The sequence below is a fragment of the Pelophylax lessonae genome (genome assembly GCF_965119305.1).
Source record: "Pelophylax lessonae genome assembly, chromosome: 9".
Lineage (NCBI taxonomy): Eukaryota > Metazoa > Chordata > Amphibia > Anura > Ranidae > Pelophylax > Pelophylax lessonae.
In genome coordinates, this window is record NC_138776.1 from 232052154 (window position 1) to 232074189 (window position 22036).

The following is a 22036-nucleotide window of genomic DNA, read 5'->3' on the forward strand; positions in this document are numbered from 1 at the left end:
CTCCGGGACACCCCGAACCCGCAAGTTCTTTCGCCGACCCCTATTATCCAGGTCCTCCACGTGGCGATTCAAATCCCTCAAGAGTACTGCGTGGGATTCCGTGACCTGATGAACATGACACAGTGAGGCATCATGGCGGACAGTTGTAGATTCCACCTCATCCACACGCATGGCCATGGCCTGAAAGTCACTCCGGAGGTCCGCAATGGCCGCAGAGAAGGTGGCTTTAATGTCCATTTTGATATCCGTGGCCACCAGCTGCAGGTCAGCAAACGACAGGGAAGCCACTGGTCTGGGAGCGCTCGCTTCAGGCGGTGAGGCATCAACACTCGGGGGGGCCCTACTCGGCGAGCGGGAACGAGGTAGGCTGGAGGGAGAGGTAGTAGGCCGCTGAGGATCCCTGTTCTGGGTGCGGAAGATTTCGGGTATATTCCGGCTGGGCTGGGACTCCGGTTCCCGCGAGGACCGGGATCGGGTAGCCGAAGAGCTCCGTGACGTACTCCCCATGGTTAGGTAGCGGGTAAGGGGTGATTTTGGGCAGCAAAGAGAGAAGATCGGGCCGTGAGGTGCAGGAGCTCGGAGCTAAGCAGCCATCTTGGATCGGGACCAAGCCACACCCCCCGGATGATCAATCTTATCCACCACGCCAAGTCCTGTCGGACGCCTTCTCTCCTTCTCTCTATTGATGCGGAGAAGGCGTTCGACAGGGTTCACTGGGGCTATCTAAAAGCAACCCTTCACAAATTTGGTTTCCAAGGCCTCATCCTCTCCTCTATATTAGCGTTGTACTCGTGCCCCTCGGCCAAAGTACTTACTAATGGTATGCTCTCCAAATTGTTCAGGATTACAAACGGTACCCGTCAGGGCTGCCCCCTATCCCCTTCTATATTCAATTTGGCCATAGAACCACTTGCCGAAGCTGTTCGGTCGCATCCACACATCACAGGTTTTAAATTAAACCAACGTTCCCACACCATTAACCTCTTTGCGGATGATATCATCCTCTCCCTCACTCGCCCAACGGTGTCCCTCCCCTTCGCCCATGACCTTCTCCAACAGTTCAGTGCTGTGTCCTTTTACAAGGTGAACTTTTCTAAATCGATCATTCTGAATTTGGGTGTCAACCCTCATGCCAAGTCACACCTCTCCTCCTCCCTCCCCTACATTTGGACTGACCACAGCATATCATATTTAGGAATCTCCCTAGCCCCTTCCATCCCCAAAATGTCCTCCTTAAATTTGGATCGCCTGCTGCTCCAGCTCAACAAGGATCTGGCGGCCCTGGCCAGACATGAACTTTCGTGGGTGGGCAGGGTCGCCACCTTTAAAATGTTCCTATTACCCAAAGTCCTGTACCTGTTCAGGACCCTTCCCATCCCTATTTCCGCTCACCGACTCAACAAATTGACTGCTTGCATGAAACGCTTCTTGTGGCAGAGTAAAAAGGCCAGATGTGCCCTTAAATATCTCACACTACATAGACGTGCAGGAGGTCTCGGCCTGCCTGACATTGGGGACTACTACACAGCCTCGATTCTAGCACAACTGCCCCACTGGTTTGCAGACCCAGACCTCTCATGCTGGACCTCCCTGGAAGCGTCCTGTTCCTATACGTCCGACCTCTCACTGTTGCTCCTAGCGGATGCTTGGAAGCCACTTAACCTCACTAATCTTTCTCCCCCTACACATGCCTCCATCCTGGCATGGCGTTCCCTGCTCTTCCACTCGACTCCGAATACTAACAGCACCAAAGTTAGGCTTCCTCTACGGACGTTAGAGATCCTCATCCCTCATTTGTCCCTTACCCTCTTTAGGTCAGCAGACATCTTGTGGATCGACCAGCTTTATGCTGGCAGAGGTCTAATACCCTACAAAACTCTCTCCCTGAATCATCACCTTCCAGCTAAGGCCCTCTTCTCCTACACCCAAATCTCGTCCTTCCTGCTCAAATACCCTCCCCCTGACATAAAACTAGACTCTCAAGCTTGGAACCACATGACCAACCCAAACTCACGTAATAAAGGCATTACCCTCTTCTACTCTCTCCTACACCAAAAAACCCAGTTGTCCAAGACCCCCCTGATGACTGCTTGGGAGTCGGACCTCGCCAAGGAATTCTCTTTACACCAGTGGGCCTGTGCACTTAAGTCGGCATACACCTCATCCCACTGTATTAACCACTGGGAAACCTACCAGAAACTACTGACCAGATGGTACAGGACCCCCCAATTACTGGCCCGGTTCTATTCGTCTCTATCGCCCTGCTGCTGGAGGGACTGTGGACAACTGGGTTCTATTTTCCACATCTTTTGGACTTGTAAGTCACTCACCAGTTACTGGCACAAAATTTTTTCCATTGTATCACAAATCACGGGTACTAACACAAACCCGGACTCTGCTCTTGCCCTGCTGCTCTTGGGGATTGACGCTTTTCCACCAGCACAACGCACGTTAGTCTCCCACATTCTACTAGCCTCCACGCTGGCCATTGCTAGACACTGGCGCACCTCCTCACCCCCCAACCCGTCCGAAGTGATCTCACAGGTACAGCTCAACTACCAATATGAAAGGCTCCTGGCTCTGAGAACTCCATCCTACGAAACCTTTGAAGGGAGTTGGGACCCGTGGCGTAGGTGGTACAAGGGCCGCGGCCCTCTTGTTGCCTCCGCCGCGGGCCTCCCTACTCTATCTCACTCCCTCCCCTCCCTACCCATGCCCCCTCCCCCTTCCCAGAGCGGATAATTCCTGTCTTGACTCCTGTTGATAGGGAGGAAAAGGAGAAGAGGCTGGATGGTGAGAGCATGGAGTGTGGCTTTGTGGGTTCTGACAGTTTTGCACCCACTGGGCTTGGTGATGGGATTTCAGGTGCCTTCTTAAGGCGGTTGTCCCTAGGTGGGTGTTGGGCTTACCGCGACTTATGCGTTGACTGCAAAGGCTGCAGATGGCAACACTGGTGTCCGCAACGGACACATTAATAAAAGCCCACACTGCAGAGCCATGTTCCGGCGTCCTGGGAGTGCCAGATGTGACTGTAAATGGTTGATGGCTCGCTCCTGATACATTTCCAGTCTTCTTTCTACCTCTTCTGCAATGCAAGTTCTGCCTGCCTCTCCTCCCTATCTGCCGGTCCGTCAGTCCGCCAGTTCTACAAATAATTGGCCAGTAACTGTTGTCACTGTGTGTAGCAGAGTGAACACAGCAAAAGAGGCCAAATGTTTGCAGTTCTAAAATACAATCTTAGAAAAGTATACTGTTGCATAACACCTCAATTCAATATGTGGCATTGGGAGGGGGGGAGGGGGGCACAGGTTTATTACACCAGTTCTACAAATAATTGGCCAGTAACTGTTGTCACTGTGTGTAGCACTGTTTACACAGCGAGAGGCCGCATTTTTGCAGGACTAAAATACACTCTTAGGAAATTATACTGTTAAATAACACCCCACTTCAGTATGTGGCATTGGTGTAGCACACCAGTTTAAAAAATTGGCCAGTGAGTTAGGCGCTGTGTGTACCAGACTTCACTCAGCAAACTAGGCAATATTGTTGCATGACACAAATACACTTGAAAAAGTTTACTCAGATAACACCACTTTGGAGTCAGGCCTACAGCTTCTGAAAAAAATGGGGCATCATACCGGAACCTCCTAGGAGCACGGATGCGGGCAACACCTAAGCGTCCACCTGAGTGTATCCATTACCTGTAGTGTGCGCACTCTAACCACCGCCATTAAAGGTGCCTTGATCTTCCAACGTTACCGATCTTGGAACCCAGGCTTAGTGCCTTACATTTATGCCGCTGTTCAGTGAACTGTTACCCCCCTCCACTGATGCTGAGACTCATGATTCTGCTTCTGGATGTCATATCCATTCTTCTGTTTAGTCTTACCTGACGTTTACCCTCCCCCTTGATCACTTGTTTCAGTTTGTCGATTCTGGAGGTTTAACCATTCACATGCTGATGCCTACAAAGACCACCAAATTGTTATTGTTATGCCGTTCACCCACAACTCTGCCTCAAGCGGATTACATGCTGTGTAACACATTCTTGTGCAAGCTGAGCTACACCATGCTTCACTCCCGTACTTACCATGGCCGTTAACGTCCTGTCCTACAATGCGAAGGGGCTGAATCACCCAGCCAAACGCCGCTCTCTTTGGCGTGATGCTACACAGTTTAAATTGGATGTGGTTTGCGTGCAGGAGACCCACTTTGCAGATCTACAAGCTCCGCAGTGTTCCCATCCTAAATTCCCACATATCTTTACAGCATCATTTACCAAAAAGAAGCGTGGAGTTATGGTGGTCATCAGGGACACTTTGGCATTCCAACTCATCCAGGAAATTAAAGACCCTGTGGGCAGGTTTCTCATCCTTGTCTGCGACATCAACTCTACTAGATACACACTGGTTAATGTGTATGCACCGAACCATCATCAAATTTCTTTCCTCCACAAACTTGCCAGGAGACTGGAATCCCTTAAACAGGGGCTGCTTGTAATGTGTGGGGACTTCAATCTACTCCCGGACCCTGATATTGACTCTACGTCTACCCATCGCAAATCGACACCGTCCTTGCAACCTTTCTTACACACCAACCATCTGTATGATTCATGGAGGTGCCTGCACCCTACGGAGAGGGACTATACTTTCTTTTCTGCCCCCCATGGATCGTATACCAGGATTGACCTGTTTCTTTCTGACCAGTGGCTACTACAAAAGATTCAGGACGTGACCATCAAAGGCATCACCTGGTCAGATCATGCCCCTGTGTTATTGTCACTTGCAGACTCCTTAGCCCCCCAGACCACCTATGTTTGGAAAACCAATGCAGCCCTACTCCAAAACCCTGAAACTAGGCCTATTCTGGAACAGCACCTAAAGGACTTCTTCCAATTGAATTCAGGCTCAGTGACTGATCCTCACACTCTCTGGAATGCACACAAGTTTTTTTTTATAAGGGGTATTTTTATACAGCAGGGAGCCAGGGTTAAGAGGAGGAGGCAGCGGCACATCGACGCATTGCTCTCTGAGATCCATACACTTGAGGCTGTAAACAAGTCAGACCCTTCCCCATCCCTGGGCTCCAAATTACTATCTCTAAGGTCAGACTTACGAGCCTTGCTCTTGGAGATACATGAAAGGGCCCTTAGGAAAACTAGAATGCATTACTACACAAGTGGTAATAAAGCAGGAAAGCTCCTCGCCAGTAGGCTACGGGGCCATAGGACCAAATTCAAGATACCCCCATATCATGCACCCGGTTACGGGCGCTAAGCTCTTTAATCCATAGGAAATAGCAGATGCTTTTAGCTCCTACTATGGTGCACTATATAACTTAAGGGATGACCCATCCACTCAGCAACCTTCCCCTAGAGCCATAGCAGAGTTTTTAGATGCAGTTTCCTTGCCTAAGCTGTCCACAAAGCAACTTTATCTTCTCAACTCCCCATTTTCTATTCCTGAAATTCAATCGGTTATTAGATCTCTCCCTCACAACAAGGTGCCAGGGCCCGATGGTTTTTGTGGGGAATATTATAGGCAATTTAGCGATATCCTGGCTCCCTTCCTATTAGATGTGTTCGGTGCTGCGGCTGCCTCCTCTTCTTTTCCCCAGGAAATGTTGAATGCTCTGGTTATCACTCTCCCGAAAACCGGGGAAGTCTCCGGATTTGTCCCGCAAAACTTTAGGCCAATATCCCTGCTCAATATCCATTTGAAGATCTATGCCAAATTAATTGCTATGCGATTAGTGGATATCCTGCCTACACTGCTGCACCCGGATCACTCCGGATTTACAAAAGGCAGACAGACCTCTGATGCAACTAGGCGGGTGCTGAACGTCATCCACCATGCCACCCGGTCAAACCAACCTTCTCTGCTCCTAGCTTTTGGAGGCGTTTGACCTGGGTGCACTGAGGATATCTGTACGAGGTGCTTTGGAGGTTTGGCTTCCAGGGTAGCATACTTTCTGCAATCATGGCCCTATACTCCGGCCCTTCGGCTAGGGTGTATGTGGATGGTTTGCTCTCGCAACCATTCAAGATTTCCAATGGCACCAGACAGGGGTGTCCTTTATCCCCGCTAATATTTAACCTGGCAGTGGAACCGCTGGCGGCATCCATCCGCACGCACCCAGCCATCTCAGGGGTGGAGGTGGATCGTTCTCAGCACGTTATCAGTCTTTTTGCTGATGACATTCTATTGATGTTGTCCAATGTGGCCTCCTCCTTGCCGGCTGTCTCCGAGTCGTTATCCACATTTCAAGTTGTGTCATACTACAAGGTGAATTCCGCTAAGTCCTATATTTTGGATTTAGGTGTTGCGATTCCCACTAGAAGATCACTATCGAGCAGGTTCCCCTTCAGCTGGCAGAATGATGGTATTAAATATCTAGGCATTACACTTACAAGTAATGCACATGGCCTCTATAGATCAAATTTGCCCCTTTTCTACAGTCTCTCCCTTCCGCCCTAGCGGCAATATCTAAATCTGAGTTCTTGTGGCTGGGTAGACTGGCAGCCTTCAAGATGGTAGTCCTTCCTAAGCTATTATATTTGTTTAGAACCCTCCCTATTCCTATCCCAATCCACTTTTTCCGCAAAACACAATCTATGGTAAACGCATTCCTGTGGAACAACAGAAGATCCCGGTGTGCTTTTGCCAAACTAATTAAACACAGGAAAGCAGGAGGCTTGGGACACGTAGTTATCCAGGATTATTATATTGCTTCCTTGCTAGCACAAATCAGATACTGGTTTCTCCCAATCCAACCTAACCGATGGCCATCTTTGGAGACGGGGGCGACTCCTGGGAAAGACCTATTGGCTCTCCTGGTATCGCAGGCTATGCCCTCCACTACATTGGGGAACATCCCCTTCACAGTCATGGCAACCCTGAACGTGTGGAAACACGTCCTTCAACACCGACAAATGGGCCCTCTGAGTGATGTTCCCATACCACTAGCAGTGTGTAATGTTCTTACACCAGATCTCTCCCTGCTTAACTGGCATGCACGAGGCATTCACTGGCTTCGGCAATTGTTCTCCACTAGTCGAGTTAAATCCTTTGCCTCACTCCAAAATGAATTGAACCTGCCAGACGGCGAATTGTTTGCATATATGCGAATAACTTCCCTCATGCGCCCTTCCACGCCCACAACCTACAAAATTCCCTCCAAACTCTTACAATATCTCCAACGAGTGGGGGAGGTGAGGGGTGGTATTTCCCTTGCCGACTCAATACTAGGTAGCAAACTAGACTTTGTCAAGTCCAACACCATGCATGCATGGGAGGAAGACTTGAGGGTGACTTATTCTATAGACCAGTGGAGGGAGGCCGCTTCCTCCATTTACAAATACACGAGAAATGCCAACCACTGGGAAATGATGTACAAAATAACCCATAGATGGTACCTGACCCCCTTTAGGATATCTACATTTTATCCCCACACATCTAACTTATGTTGGAGAGGTTGTGCACAGGTGGGAACTCTACACCACCTATTATGGGCATGCAGACAGATGATTCAATTCTGGCGCACTTTATTTCATCTCCTAAGTCAAATTATGAAAATCCCCATGATCCCTGACCCAGGCTTGGCATTGCTAAACCTGGAGATAAACAAAGTACCCCACCCTCTAAGGAATGTAGTCACCAATTTCCTTCTTGCAGCTAGACTGACCGTGCTGCGGAGATGGAGATCCCCCCTCATCCCAACTGTGGATGAAGCGAATCCTACTGAATAGATTGTTAGAATCAGGGCTGTCTTTAACACAGGGCAAAAGGGGAAGCTGCCCCAGGTCTAGTCATTGTTGTGGGGCCCAAAGCAGCTGCCCCTTGAGTCCCCAAATAGTTGATAAGTGGATTCAAGAGGGCCCAAGAAAATTTTTGCCCAGGGTCCAATTAAGAATAAAGACGGCCCTGGTTAGAATTTGTATTATAGCAAGAAAAAAGCAACTAAGTACAGGAAAACGAGTGGCAGAAGAGACTTGTTTGGGCTAAAGAACACAAGGAATGGACATTAGACCAGTGGAAATCTGTTCTTTGGTCTGATGAGTCCAAATTTGAGATCTTTGGTTCCAACCACTATGTCTTTGTGCGACGCAGAAAAGGTGAACGGATGGACTCTACATGCCTGGTTCCTACTGTGAAGCATGGAGGAGGTGTGATGGTGTGGGGGTGCTTTGCTGGTGACACTGTTGGGGATTTATTCAAAATTGAAGGCATACTGAACCAGCATGGCTACCACAGCATCTTGCAGCGGCATGCTATTCCATCAGGTTTGCGTTTAGTTGGACCATCATTTATTTTTCAACAGGACAATGACCCCAAACACACCTCCAGGCTTTGTAAGGGCTGTTTGACCAAGAAGGAGAGTGATGGGGTGCTGCGCCAGATGACCTGGCCTCCACAGTCACCGGACCTGAAGCCAATTTAGATGGTTTGGGGTGAGCTGGATCGTAGAGTGAAGGCAAAAGGGCCAACAAGTGCTAAGCATCTCTGGGAACTCCTTCAAGACAGTTGGAAGACCATTTCAGGTGACTACCTCTTGAAGCTCATCAAGAGAATGCCAAGAGTGTGCAAAGCAGTATTCAAAGCAAAAGGTGGCTACTTTGAAGAACCTAGAAAATGACATATTTTCAGAGAGAGAGAGATGTAGGTCCCATGTCTAGGGTTGAGCGAACACGGACTGTATTATTCGTGTTCGTACCGAATAATTGGATTTTTGTTACCCGAACACGGACCCAAAAACTTTACTGTATATTCGGGTAAAAATCCGTGTTCGGTCGTTTTATTTCCGGGTTTTGCATTCTTTGGCGCGCTTTTTCATGGCGGGCTTTCAACAGCCAATCAACAAGCGTTTAGATTCAATAATTTTTATTAAAGTTTGACAAGTAGAACAAGGGTAAGCTGCCAAGTGAGCAAATCAAAGCGGTACAAATGGGTCAAGGCATAACTTTAGATACAGCAAGTACAAACATCATCATAACTTAGCATACGTATACAGGCAAGTGAACTGAGCCATACAATGTGTGACATCATCCCCTGGGCACCCCAAGGGGAACAAACTGTGCCCCAGGGAGATGACAGATGAGAGATCTTTACGGGTTCACTTCCAGCAGCCTAAGTAATCTTACACTCAAATGACTATAACAACATGCTCTGAACTCAGAACAAAGCACCCAGAATTGACCCAGACACCACGGTAAGTCACCTGGAGGGGGTAAAGGCTAGAAAGACAAAATGGTGGGAAAGAAGAACAAAAAGGGGACGGGGACGGAGGAAGGGAAGAATAAGAGAGAGAGAGGAAAAGGGTAGAAGATGAAGACGAAGAGAGGTCCAGCTACATCCCAGTCATGAAATCATATTGTCTCAGTCCGAGACAGTACACTTGGGGTGAGATAACCAACATTCCCACTTCCTCCGGAATGAGGGAGTGGCAAAATTGGCACTTGCAAGCAATCTTTCCATCATACATTGGTGGTTAAGCTCAAGGATGACTTCATTATGAGAAGGGGGTACAGGAGATTTCCAATGTGTAGCGATAGCAGTTTTCGCTGTGAGAAGCAGGTGTATGACTACTGTTCTATGGCAAGGTTGAAGGTCTTGAATATTGAGATGCAAGATAGCTAATGACGGAGATGGGGAGACAGTGTCATGTGCAATCTCCGAAATCAATGTGAATATTCTGTTCCAGAAGGAGCGCAGAGAGACACAGGACCATAGTGTGTGATACAGGGTCCCTATCTCTCCACACTGTCTCCAGCAGAGGGAGGAGTGGGACGGGTAGAATTTAGACAGTTTAAACGGTGTAAGATACCAGGAGTGGAGTACCTTCTGGTATTGTTCCCAATGTGTGGCACATTTAGTGGCAGCATAAGTGGAGGCAAAGGTTTTTAACCAAGTGGAATCAGAAAACGACTCCGACAGGGTTCGTTCCCACTTGACGACGGAGGAGGGTTTAGAGAAAGTGTAGTGGTTATTATGGAAGGCGTAAAACAGTGTAATGCCTTTCATATGAGGAGCAGTGTTCTGAAGGAAAAGATGTACCAAGTTAGGGAGTTCCAAATAAGTGGGAAGCGGATTCTTTTTAAGGAAAGAGCTAACCTGGAGATAAGTGAAGAACGTACTCTGTGGCAAATCAAAACGGGCCTGTAATCTATCAAATGGACTTATGCGGGAGTCCTGGAATAGATCGCTCAGGAGCGATATTCCCTTTCCCAACCAGGGCCGTAGATCAATGTGAGGGATGAAGTGGTTCAGCACTTTCAGTGGGATGGGTATAGTGCTCACGGAAGCTTCAGGAGGCTGCAAGCTGCAGAATTCCTTCCACTGGGTAAGAGAGGCTAGCGTTATCGGGTTTTCAAGAGCAGTAGGCCTAGCACCTAGTGCGGCAGCAATGAGAGACAGTCGTAAATCGGTACAAGGGAGTTCAGAAGCTTCGATGGATGCCCACGCTTTGTGTGGAGTTGGTGCCCACCAATATCTAAGCTGATCTAAAACACACGCCTTATAGTAGGCTGCCAGGTTGGGGACACCCATGCCGCCGTGCTTTCTGTGTAAGACCATGGTTTTAAGAGGGCATCTTGGGGGCTTAGCGTTCCACACAAAACGTGTCAGAAGTTTTTGGAGAGCTGAGAAAAAGGACACAGGCAGGGGGATGGCAATGGTTCGGAAAAGGTAAAGTAGTTTCGGGAGGACAAGCATCTTGAAGGAGGCTATTCGACCCATTGTGGACAGTTCCTGCGTTTTTAATTTCTGCAGTACAGCGGGCAGGGATTCCAGGAAGGGTTTAAAGTTTTGTTCATAAAGTTGTGACGTGTGTGGTGTAAGATGTGTACCTAGGAATGGTATAGTATGTGAGGACCAGATAAATGGGAATTTCCCGGCAAGGGAGCTCTGTAGAGCAGGCGGTATATGAAGGCCCAGAATTTGGGATTTGTTTGCATTGAGCTTGTAATAAGACACCTTGCTAAAGTCAGACAGGAGTGTATATGCTTCCGGCAGGGAGGTGGCCGGGTCTGTAAGCATGAGCATGACATCGTCGGCAAAAAGGCTTATCTTGTGTTCCAAGCCGGCCACCGACAAACCTTTTATGCGAGGGTGAGAACGGAATTGTTCCGCCAGAGGCTCCATCAGTAATGCAAATATAATGGGGGACAAGGGGCACCCCTGTCTGGTTCCGTTAGTGATTCGAATAGGTTTAGATTTCATTCCGGAATTGAGGACAGTGGCAGACGGGTTGGAGTACAGAGACAAAACAGCTGATTGTAACCACCCCCCAATTCCGAAGGCATCAAGAACCGCCTTTAGGTAGCCCCAGTGGACCCGGTCGAACGCCTTCTCCGCATCCAAAGAGAGGAGCAGAGAAGGCGTCCGAGTAGCTCCAGCCCGGGAGATCAAGCCGACAAGTCGTCTCGTTCCGTCCGGGGCCTGGCGACCCGGGACAAATCCAACCTGGTCCGGATGAACCAGAACAGGCAGGACCCGCTGTATCCTGAGGGCCAACAACTTAGCAAATACTTTAACATCGGTATTTAAGAGCGAGATCGGCCTATAGTTTGCCGGAACCGCAGGGTCCTTGCCGGGCTTAGGAAGGGTCACTATCACAGCCCTTAACATATCTGAAGGAAACATGGATGAGGAGGAAGCAAGTTCAAAAACTGGTTGCAATCGTGGAGTAATTTCATTAACTAGAGCCTTATAAAATTCATTGGGGAGGCCATCCTCCCCAGGGGACTTATGGTTGGGAAGTTTGCGAATGGCCGACGAGATTTCAAGGGAAGTAAAGGGTAGAGAGATGGACTGGAGTTGATCCGCTGTGAGTGCAGGAAGCTTGGCCTTCTTGAGAAAGTCCTCAATTAGTTCAGGACAGGGCTGGGGGGTGGCAGGGTCCGATCGCAGGTCGTAAAGTGATTGATAGTAGTCTGCGAAGGCGTCGGCTATATCCTTTGGGTTAGACATAGAAATCCTAGTGTCAGGATGTGAAATGGAAGCAATTTTACTTTTGGCTTGTTGCGCCTTGACCCGCCTGGCTAGCCACGCCCCAGCTCTGTCTCGAAGGCCATAAAACTTGGCTTTAGTATATTTCAGGTTGTTTTCATATTTATAGAGAAGCAGGGATCTCAATTTTTGCCTGTCTAACACTAATTCTTGGGTAAGAGTAGGGCTCGGGTTAGATTTATTGGTGGCCTCTTTGGCTGCTATGGTAGCCAGTAGTTCCTCAACTTGCTTCCTCCTGCAGCGGTTAAGTCTAGAAGCGAGTTGAAGCAAAATCCCTCTCATATACACCTTATATGTGAGCCATAAAGTAAATTGGGACACATCATCCGTGTCGTTGAATTCAAAAAAATCTCTATGTGCTTGTACGATCTTTTGGTACGAAATCCTGTCCTCCAACAGAGAGGTATTCATCCTCCAGATTGGGGGTGGGGAGTTGCCAAGTTTGTCATCAAATTCCAGGGAAATTGGAGCGTGGTCGGACCAGGAGATCGTACCAATTTCAGCACGCAAGACATTTTGCAAAGATCTTTTATCGGTCAAAAAGTAGTCTATGCGGGAGTAAGATGAGTGGGCAGCTGACAAAAAGGTGAAGTCCTTCTCGTTCCCATGGAAACATCTCCATATGTCGTATAGGTCATATTTTTGTAGTATGGAGGAGAGAGAACAAGTCGGTCTCCTAGCTTGAGCAGTGGAGTCCATGGAGGGATGCATTACAGTGTTGAAATCGCCTCCAACAATAAGCGTGCCTTGTACAGTATCTTTCAGCATGCGAAAAAGATGGGTAAGAAACTTCCTCTGCCTGGTATTGGGGGCATACAGGTTCACCAGTGAGAAGAGGGTGCCATTAATTTCACAAACAAGAATTATATATCTCCCCAGTGGATCCTCGATGGTGCGCTTAAGGAGGAAAGAGGCAGAGGCGTGAATGGCAATAAGAACACCACAGGACTTTTTGGGGGCATTTGCCATATACAGGTGCGGAAAGTTGTTAAAAGACAGTCTCGGGCACTTGTCCCTGGCGAAATGGGTCTCCTGCACAAATAGTACGTCTGCACGCAGAGATTTTGCTTCTTTCATTAAGGAGGCTCTCTTGGCAGGGCAGTTGAGGCCCTTAGCATTAATTGACACAAATTTCAGTGGCATGGTAACCAGGGGGGATTATGTGGCATAGTGGCAGGGGAGCATGGTGAAAGGATGAGTAATGCAAACACTCGCCAGTAGAGGGTCCTGCACTGATATGGACAACATGTCAGAAGGTACCTGCATCCAGGAGAGCGGTCAGCACGCGGTCGCCAGGTTGACAGTGTACGTTGACAGCAAAACAAGATGGCGGAGTCAAGTAAGATGAGCAGAGGCATATTCTGGACCAGTAGTGAGAAGACTAAAGGAGGGATGGACAAAAAGAAAAAAGTCAAGTAAAAGAAAATCGCAAATACACATAAAAAAAGCCTGAACATGCAGGCGCAATGGGCGGCCGTAGCCGCTAAAGCACATCGGGGGAGATGACGGAGAAGCATCACAGAGAACAAGAAACTCAGCAGAGCACTCAACAGGCGGGTAACCTGAAAAAATAAAGGAAAAAAAAATACAGTAGAGGGCTCCCTGCCCCACACATCCTGAGGTAGCACAAGGAGACGGAGGAACATAGAGCAATTCAGGTATCCATTCCAGGTCCGGCTTGGCTCAGGCGCTCTGGGGTGGACCGCCCAGGAGGCACGGAATCAGCTGGGAGCAATTGCCATTGTTTGAACAGTTGGATGCCCTTTTCCACGCTGTGTATAGGATGCATTTTACCGTTCCATGTGACAAGCAGTTTAGTGGGGAAGCCCCATTTGTAGATAATGCTGTTGTTACGGAGAATTTTCGTGAGTGGGGACAATTTCTTCCTGTTGAGAGCCGTTTGTTGGGATATATCGGTGTAAAGGGATATACCAGCAAACTCATCCGGCACGACCGGGTCATGTTTGGCCGCCGCCATGATTCTCTCCTTAACGTGATAGTAGTGTATGCGGGCTAGTGTATCCCTGGGTGCTGTGTCAGGCAGAAAGTTAGGCTAGGGGATTCGGTGGGCCCTGTCCACACATAGCTCAATATCACTGAGGGATGGAATGAGTGATTTCATGAGGCGTTGGACGAAGTTGGTCAGATCTTTATGTGGTACGGATTCAGGGATGCCCCGGAACTTAATGTTATTGCGCCTAGAGCGGTCCTCTATGTCCGCAAGTTTGTACTGGAGGCGCTGCATCTCGATTTCCTGGTCAGCATAGGCATCAACAAGGTCGTTATGGGCAGTGTACAGATCCGCCATTTTAGTCTCCAGATGCTGTATCCTGTCATCATGTAGTTGTACAGTATCATGAAGTGGAGAGAACATAGTAGCAAGCTCATTAAATAAAGTACTCTTCATGGAAAGCAGCATTTTTTTCATGGAGGACTCTGAGATAGCCTGATCAGTGGCTGGGAATGCATCAATGGGGATGCCTGGCTGAGCCTGAAGTAAAGCCTGGTAAGCCGCAGTGTGTACTCCAGAGGGGGCCTCCCCTTCATGTCTGCGGTACTTTGTTTTAGTGGGGCTACTAGTGGTAGGTGAGGAGGGCGGAGAGGTCACTGCCAGTGTACCCTGGGGGGGTCCGAGGTCCCCTGCAGATAATAGAGAGGCAGAAAGGGTACCTGAGGCAGAGCGCGGGAGGCCGGGGCCGGCGCCATCTTGTCTTCCCCTGTGTGGAGCCGCCGGGTAAAAGTCCGTGAGCCGCTGCGGCGGCTTGGTCTGCTTCCGCCGCTTGGACATGTCAGATACCGCTCGGCGGGTGTTCCGGGATGCCGCGGTTGAAGTGGGGAGAGACAATCTGCCGATACTCCGTCGCTGTGAGCCGCTATGAGGTGAGGTGGCAGGGAGCTCTCACACTAAGCGGCCATAAGCATCGCCGGCCGGACACGCCCCCAATCAACAAGCGTTTAACTGGTGTGCCTAAGCCATCCCAGCCATGCCTACAAATGTATCAGTAGCTGTGATTGGCCGTCTGAAGCATGTGACCAAGTCTTTATAAGTTTGAGGCAGCGCCGCTGCGGCGTCATTCTGCTGTTTAGTTCAGGGAGAGAGCACACATCAACGTGCTGCCTGCTGATTAGGGACAGACAGGAAAAAAAAAAAAACATTTGTGTCCGGATAGAATTGAGGGACAGGTCGGAGTGTGTTAGGCAGGGCGAGTTGTAGGCATTTTAGGGAGAGAGTCTGCTGATTTTTAGGGTCAGTGTGTTCTACAAACTACAATCAATATTGTTGTGTGGGGTGGGGTTTGCAGTGACCGATCTACGATCTTAGCAATCCTTTTAGAGACAGAGTCTGCTGAATTTTAGGGTCAGACAGTGTGTTCTACAAACTACAATCGATATTGCTGTGTGGGTTGGGATAGGAGATAGGCAGGTGTCAGTGGTCCATATCCATTTTGCTGTGTGTGGGCTGCAGTGAACACAATCTTTTTGGGGTTCATCTCATACTTCTGAAGATTTGAGGGTGCTGCCTGTTCCATACTCCTCCTACTCCTCATTCAGCCTTTTAGGGGTACAAACAATAGTAATTGGGGCCTAGTGTGCTTCTGTACGTGTGAGATACATACACTTTTTTTTTTGATCATATTTCCTATTCCGCTATTCAATAAAAACCTTTGGGGATCAATTAAATTGCGGGATAGTCTGTGTTGGTACGTGTGAGATCCACCTTTCCAAGTTTTTGGGGTTCATCTCATACTTCTTAAGATTTCAGGGTGCTGCCTGTTCCATACTCCTCCTACTCCTCATTCAGCCTTTTAGGGGTACAAACAATAGTAATTGGGGCCTAGTGTGCTTCTGTACGTGTGAGATACATACACTTTTTTTGATCATATTTCCTATTCCGCTATTCAATAAAAACCTTTGGGGATCAATTAAATTGCGGGATAGTTTGTGTTGGTACGTGTGAGATCCACCTTTCCAAGTTTTTAATTTCAATAAATTTTTATTAGAGAGTAACAAAGACAAATAACAATGGAAGTGATACAATAGTGAAGGCTATTTTACAACAAATAATGGTTGAAAAATGGAGGTCAACTGTAGCAGGTGGATACCCAGCCCTCAATGCTATGAAAACATCTAGGGTTAAGTCATGAGAAAAGTAGACAAACCTACATGCTATAAGAGAACAAAAAGTGGTCACCATCTAGTAAGTGCAGGGGATAGCCCCCAAAACCGTAGGGAGCCCCCACCCAAGACACCCCTAAAGGGAGCAAACTGTGTCTCGGAGGAGGCACACCACGTGTGAACTGCAAAATCGTATAGTGACCCAAAAAAAAAAAATAAACTGCAAGGGAGAACAACCTACAAGAATGCCATCTACCAACCCTAGATGAAAGAGGCACGGGGCCCCAACTTCAGGTGTGTAAAGGTACGATGAAAGCTCCACCGAAATAAAAAAACATAGTCTCCAAATCACTTCCTAGAGTCCTAAACAATTCGGATTGTCAACAGTTGGCTATAAGTACAGTAAAACCAAGAGTTGAACAGGCAAAGAATAGGAAAAAGAAAAAGAGAGAAGAAAGAAGGCAGACAGCATACGAAGAAAGAAGAAAGAAAAGAGAAGGGAATGCAAAAAGGGGGGACGGAGGTTCCTGCGGACCAGTTCCTGAAGACACTGTGAGACATATTGGTAAAAGGGTAATGGGAGGGAAAAGGAAATAATTGTTACCCCACAGTCCAGTGCAAAGAAAACATCAAATACTAACATTCATGTATGCTGCCCAGGGTTCCCAGATACTTTCAAACTTCTCTCTGGAGTCGTCCAGGATACTATACATCTTCTCCTGTGCCATTATCCACAAAATCTTACACTTAGCCAAGTGGAGTGGAACCAAAGGCATCTTCCACTGCCTGGCTATAGCCATCTTGGCACCGAGGAAGATGTAGAATATGAGGGATTGGGTGTGTTTAGGGAGCTTAGGGATGCGTTGGCTCAACAGGGCTTGAGCAGGGGATGGATGCACCGTGAGACCAGAAATCCGATGAACAATACCGTAAATGCGCTGCCAAAACGACCTTAGTTTGGGGCATTCCCAAAAGATGTGGAGAATGGTGGCAGCCAGGTCACATCCCCGGAAGCAGGTAGGGAAAGATGGTGGCCAATCTGGCCGGCACCATGTACCACCTCAAGAGAACTTTAAGATTAGCTTCCATGAGACCAATATTATGAATACCCCGGAAAGAGCGCCCAACATTAGCGTGCCAGTTAGAGAGGTCCCAGTCTAATTTGAGGTCCTGCTCCCATTTAAACATATAGGCAGATTTGGTTTGTGCATCGTTCAGTAGAGCGTAAATGAGGGAGATTCCCCCCTTGACATCAGAAATTTGAGCACACCACTGTTCATAAGGCGTTACCCGTAGGGGTTCAGAGAATTTGGACCTAAGAGAGTTAATAAAGTGTGAAATTTGGGTAAGACGGAATTTCTCTACAGGCGGCATCTTCAACTTTGTGGTACAATGAGAAAGAGTGATAGGACCCGAGCTATCCAAAAAGTGGCCAATTCTGTACATGCCTTTGTCAGTCCACCATTTAAATGCCCCTATGTCTTCACCTGGAGGAAAGGCCGGATTATGGAATAGGTGAGTGAGGGGAGCCCAAGGCGAAGTGACTTTATGTGTTTTGTGTATGCGATCACAGATGGATAAAGAATGTGAAAGGGTAGGGGCCAGCACTGGGGGGCGGGCTTGAGCAGGTCTCCAAAGCAGGTAGTCAATGGTGTGTCGAGGGACTGCTTGGCGTTCCATAAAGTACCAGTCAGGCTTCCCCCCTCTGGAATAAATGACGGAAAACTGAGTCAACTGTGCTGCCAGATAATATTTCCAAAGGTCCGGAACTCCTAAGCCCCCCTGTTTCCGGGAGCGTAGAAGCGTAAGTCTATTAATTCTATATCCCTTCGCTCCCCAGATACATTTAAAGATGTGTCCTTGTAAGTTTTGGATGTGGGATTTCCGCACCGGGATTGGGAGCGACCGGAAAAAATAAAGAATACGTGGCAAGAGGGTCATCTTAACTGCATTGATTCTCCCTAACCAGGAAATGTGACAGCGAGACCAGTCAGAGAGATCCCGTTTTAGTCGTTGTATCAGGGGCGGATAGTTGGTCGAATAGATTTTATCTATGGTGGGAGTCAAGGAGACTCCAAGGTAAGGAATATAATTTGATTGCCAGGAGAAGGGGAAATGGTCTTTCAGACGATCCACCAGTGGCCCAGGGAGAGTGATATTAAGGGTCAGTGACTTAGTTATGTTTACTCGCAAGCCAGAAGCCGCCCCAAAGGTGTCCAAGAGGGAAACAATATTGGGAAGAGAGATCAATAGGGGCCGTAACAAAGAGCATTATATCATCCACGAACAACGCGCATTTGTGGAACTTGGACCCGCACTGTATGCCATGTATATCAGGGTGAAGACGGATCGCCGAAGCAAGAGATTCAAGGGCTACAGCGAAAAGGAGCGGGGAGAGGGGGCATCCCTGTCTCGTTCCCCTCTGGATCTGAATGTCTGCAGAGTAGTATCCCTGCATTCTGACCTGAGCTGCCGGCTGGGAGTAAAGGGCTCGTAGTGTAGTAATGAAAGAGGGACCAAAACCCCATTGTTCGAGGGTACGGAAGAGGAACGGCCATGAAAAGGAGTCAAAGGCTTTTTGTAGGTCCAATGACAGGAGAAAACCAGGTTGGGAAGGGCCGCCGTCCCACCCTGAATTTAGCAGAGAGATGACATCAACTACCCTCCTTATCTGGTCAGGTCCCTGCCTACCCGGAATGAACCCCACCTGATCCTTATGAATGTATTTGGCAATAAAGCTGGATAAGCGATTAGCATAAATTTTGGTCAATATCTTGAGATCATTATTAATGAGAGATATAGGTCTGTAATTGCCCACATCGGAGGGATCCTTCCCCGGCTTGGGGATAACTGAAATGTAAGCTTTATTAGAGGCTTCATCCAGGCGAGCTCCGCCCCTGTGGGCATTGAAGAACCTGACCAGATAAGGAGACAGGAACGACGCAAATGTCTTATAATAGGAATTGGAAAAACCGTCAGGACCTGGGGTGGAATTGGGTCGAAGAGACTTGATCACTTCCAGCACCTCCCGTTCGTCAACAGGGGATTCCAAAAGGGATATATGCGTATCCGTGAGGCGGGGGAGAGGCACGTTATCTAGGAACGAGTCAGGATCGTCCCCCTTATGGGGGGTGGGGGCCGCATAAAGTCGGGAATAGAAGGAGTGGAAGGAATCCATGATGGATGTAGGGTTGCTCGAAAGAACACCAGAGGGGGATTTTATTTTGGGCATGGAAATCGCCCGAAACTGAGGGGAGAGCTTCGATGCCAATTTCGTACCCATTTTATCTCTAAAAGCATAAGCGCGAGCCCCTTTCCAGCGCAAGGCCTTTTCGGCCCTGGAAGTTAGGGCCAGGTTAAGTGACAATTTAATCGCATCCAGTTTGGCAAGAGGAAGGATTAGGGGAGCGCTTGTGGGCTCTACGGAGGCGAGTATATTCTGACTCCAAGTGGGTGACATCAACTAGTCTTTCCTTTTTAATTTTCGCCCCCAGCTGGATGAGGTAGCCTCGCAGGACAGCCTTGTGGGCCCCCCATAAGGTAGTAGGGGACGTGTCTGGGAGATCATTAAGCGTGAAGTATTCGCGAAGTGCAGTGTCTATCATGGAGCATCTAGCCGGATCGCTCAGAATAGATTCATTAATTCTCCATGGAGAGGGGCCTCAGGGAAATAGAGAGCAGGAGAGCTGAAGTGTGACCATGGAATGGTCCGACCAAGGGACGTCTCTAATTTTAGACTTCTAGGCAGAAGGGATATCAGTCGTGGGGATGAAAATGTGGTCAATCCGCGCAAACGTTTCATGAGGGGCCGAGAAATGTGTGTAATCTCGAGTAGATGGGTTCAACTCCTGCCAAATATCTATCAGACCCAATGCATGGAGCGATCTAGCCACCCGAAGGCTTTGCTTCGATGGTCGGCGAAGCTTACCACCGGAGGATTGGGATTTATCAAGGGAGCAGTCGAGGGCTAAGTTAGAATCCCCTCCAATGAGAACGCGGCCCTCGAAGTGGGGAGAGAGAAGGAGAAACATCTCAGAGAGGAATTTCGCCTGACCTTTGTTAGGGGCATAGTAAGAAATAAATGTGTATAACACTCCTTGTATGTGGCCAGAATAAATCGACCCTGAGGGTCCCTTACGGTGTGCAGGTGCGAGAAGGGAAGGGATTTAGCAAAAAATATGGCCACCCCTCTCTGTTTGGAGGGGGCATTGGCTAGGTAAAACAAGGGGTATCTATGGTGGACATATGTCGGTTGGTAGGATTCCGGGAAGTGAGTCTCCTGAAGCAGGAGGACCCCCAATCCTTGAGAATGGTAATGTTGAAATGCCTTTCTATGCTTAACAGGTGAATTTAAGCCCTGGGTGTTGTGTGATGCCACCTGTAGAGAAGAGACCGTACTCACATTAGGCTGCATGTTGCGCGGGGAGGAGGCACGCTGGTGTAGGTGATCCGGCGGGATCCCGAGAGCATCCTCGGAGGAGACTATTCACAGCGTCAGCAGGCTTGTCAGGAGCAACAGGGAACCAGAAGGACCGCAGGAACCTAAGGGGAAGAAAAAGACACCAGTAAAGGGAGAAAAAGAGAAAAAAGAAGACACCAGAGGAAGAAGAAAGTAGCAAGTCCATAGACTTGCCAAGGGATGAGAAAGCCGCATCACGTGTAAGGATGCGTCCTGAACTAGTCAGGACACATTCCCTGAGGGAGGCCAGATGAAATCATCTAACGTCTGACAGGAGGAGGCACATTAAAGCCTCTCCGGCCATAGGGCACCAGCCCGGCACCCTCATAACAAAAAACAAAAGATAGCAAAATTTGAGCACGAAAATCACCCCTAAGTGTAGAATATGGGGAGTTGCCCCAAAAGCACTAATATGAGGTTAGGTCTAGGGGGGACGGGGGGGAAAGGACAACATGGGGAGGGGAAGGAAGGCAGGGAAAAACATTTTATTGAAATCTCAGTAAAGCAAATGTACAAAACATCAGATAATCGGACAGTCGGAAAGCACACATTAAATGAAGGAACAATAACATGAGTTAGAAGAACATGGTGCTAGACGAGACGGGGTGAAACAGACCCGAACTCGGTCGCTTACAAAACCACAGAAACATACATGACGGTTATGAGTTTGCAATGGTACGACCACAATCGTACTGAAGTCATGTGGGTGACTGTAGTACTGATTGGGGCTAAGGGTTTGTCCCCTGGGCCACAGCAGCGACAACCTCCGCAGGAACATGGAGGCAGTGGGTATTAGAGCAAATGCGGGCGGCGGCGGTGCCACCTGTGTACCGACACCCCCAACGGGGAACTTGCTGTGTCAGAGCACAGGGGGCAGTCACCATTCAGGTATAGTACCCAAGCTAGTGCTGATCGGCAAGAACCGGCCGGTAGGGACCATCAGTGAGGGTAAAGCTTGGCGGCCCATAAGCGATACGGGTCTGTCAGTGAGGGGCGGGGAGAGGGAGGAGGGGGAGGAAAGGAGAGAGGGGAGATGGGAGGGGGGAACTGAGGGAGGGAGAACTGGGTGGGGGGAGGTTGAAAAGGGGTGTGAAGGAATAAAGGGTTACAGAGGAGCTGACAGTGAAATATAGAAAATTGTAGCAGCTAACCCTGAGGGGAGAATACCAAATACCGATTTAGGGAAGCAAGCAGCAGGCGGTGGTGTCGGGTTATGGGGCAGCACTAAGACTCTGAAATTCTGGTAGGGTCGTAAAATGTATCCAAGGTGCCCACGATTTGTAGTATTTGTCAGTGGTGTCTTTGGCCTGGGCAACAATGTCTTCCATCTCTGCAACCCTTTTCACTCGATTCAGCCATTGGGCGACTGTGGGAGGGGCGGTGGATAACCAGCGGCAGGGTACACACATCCTGGCTGCGTTTATGAGGTGTAAAGTAAGGGATTTTTTGTAGCTGG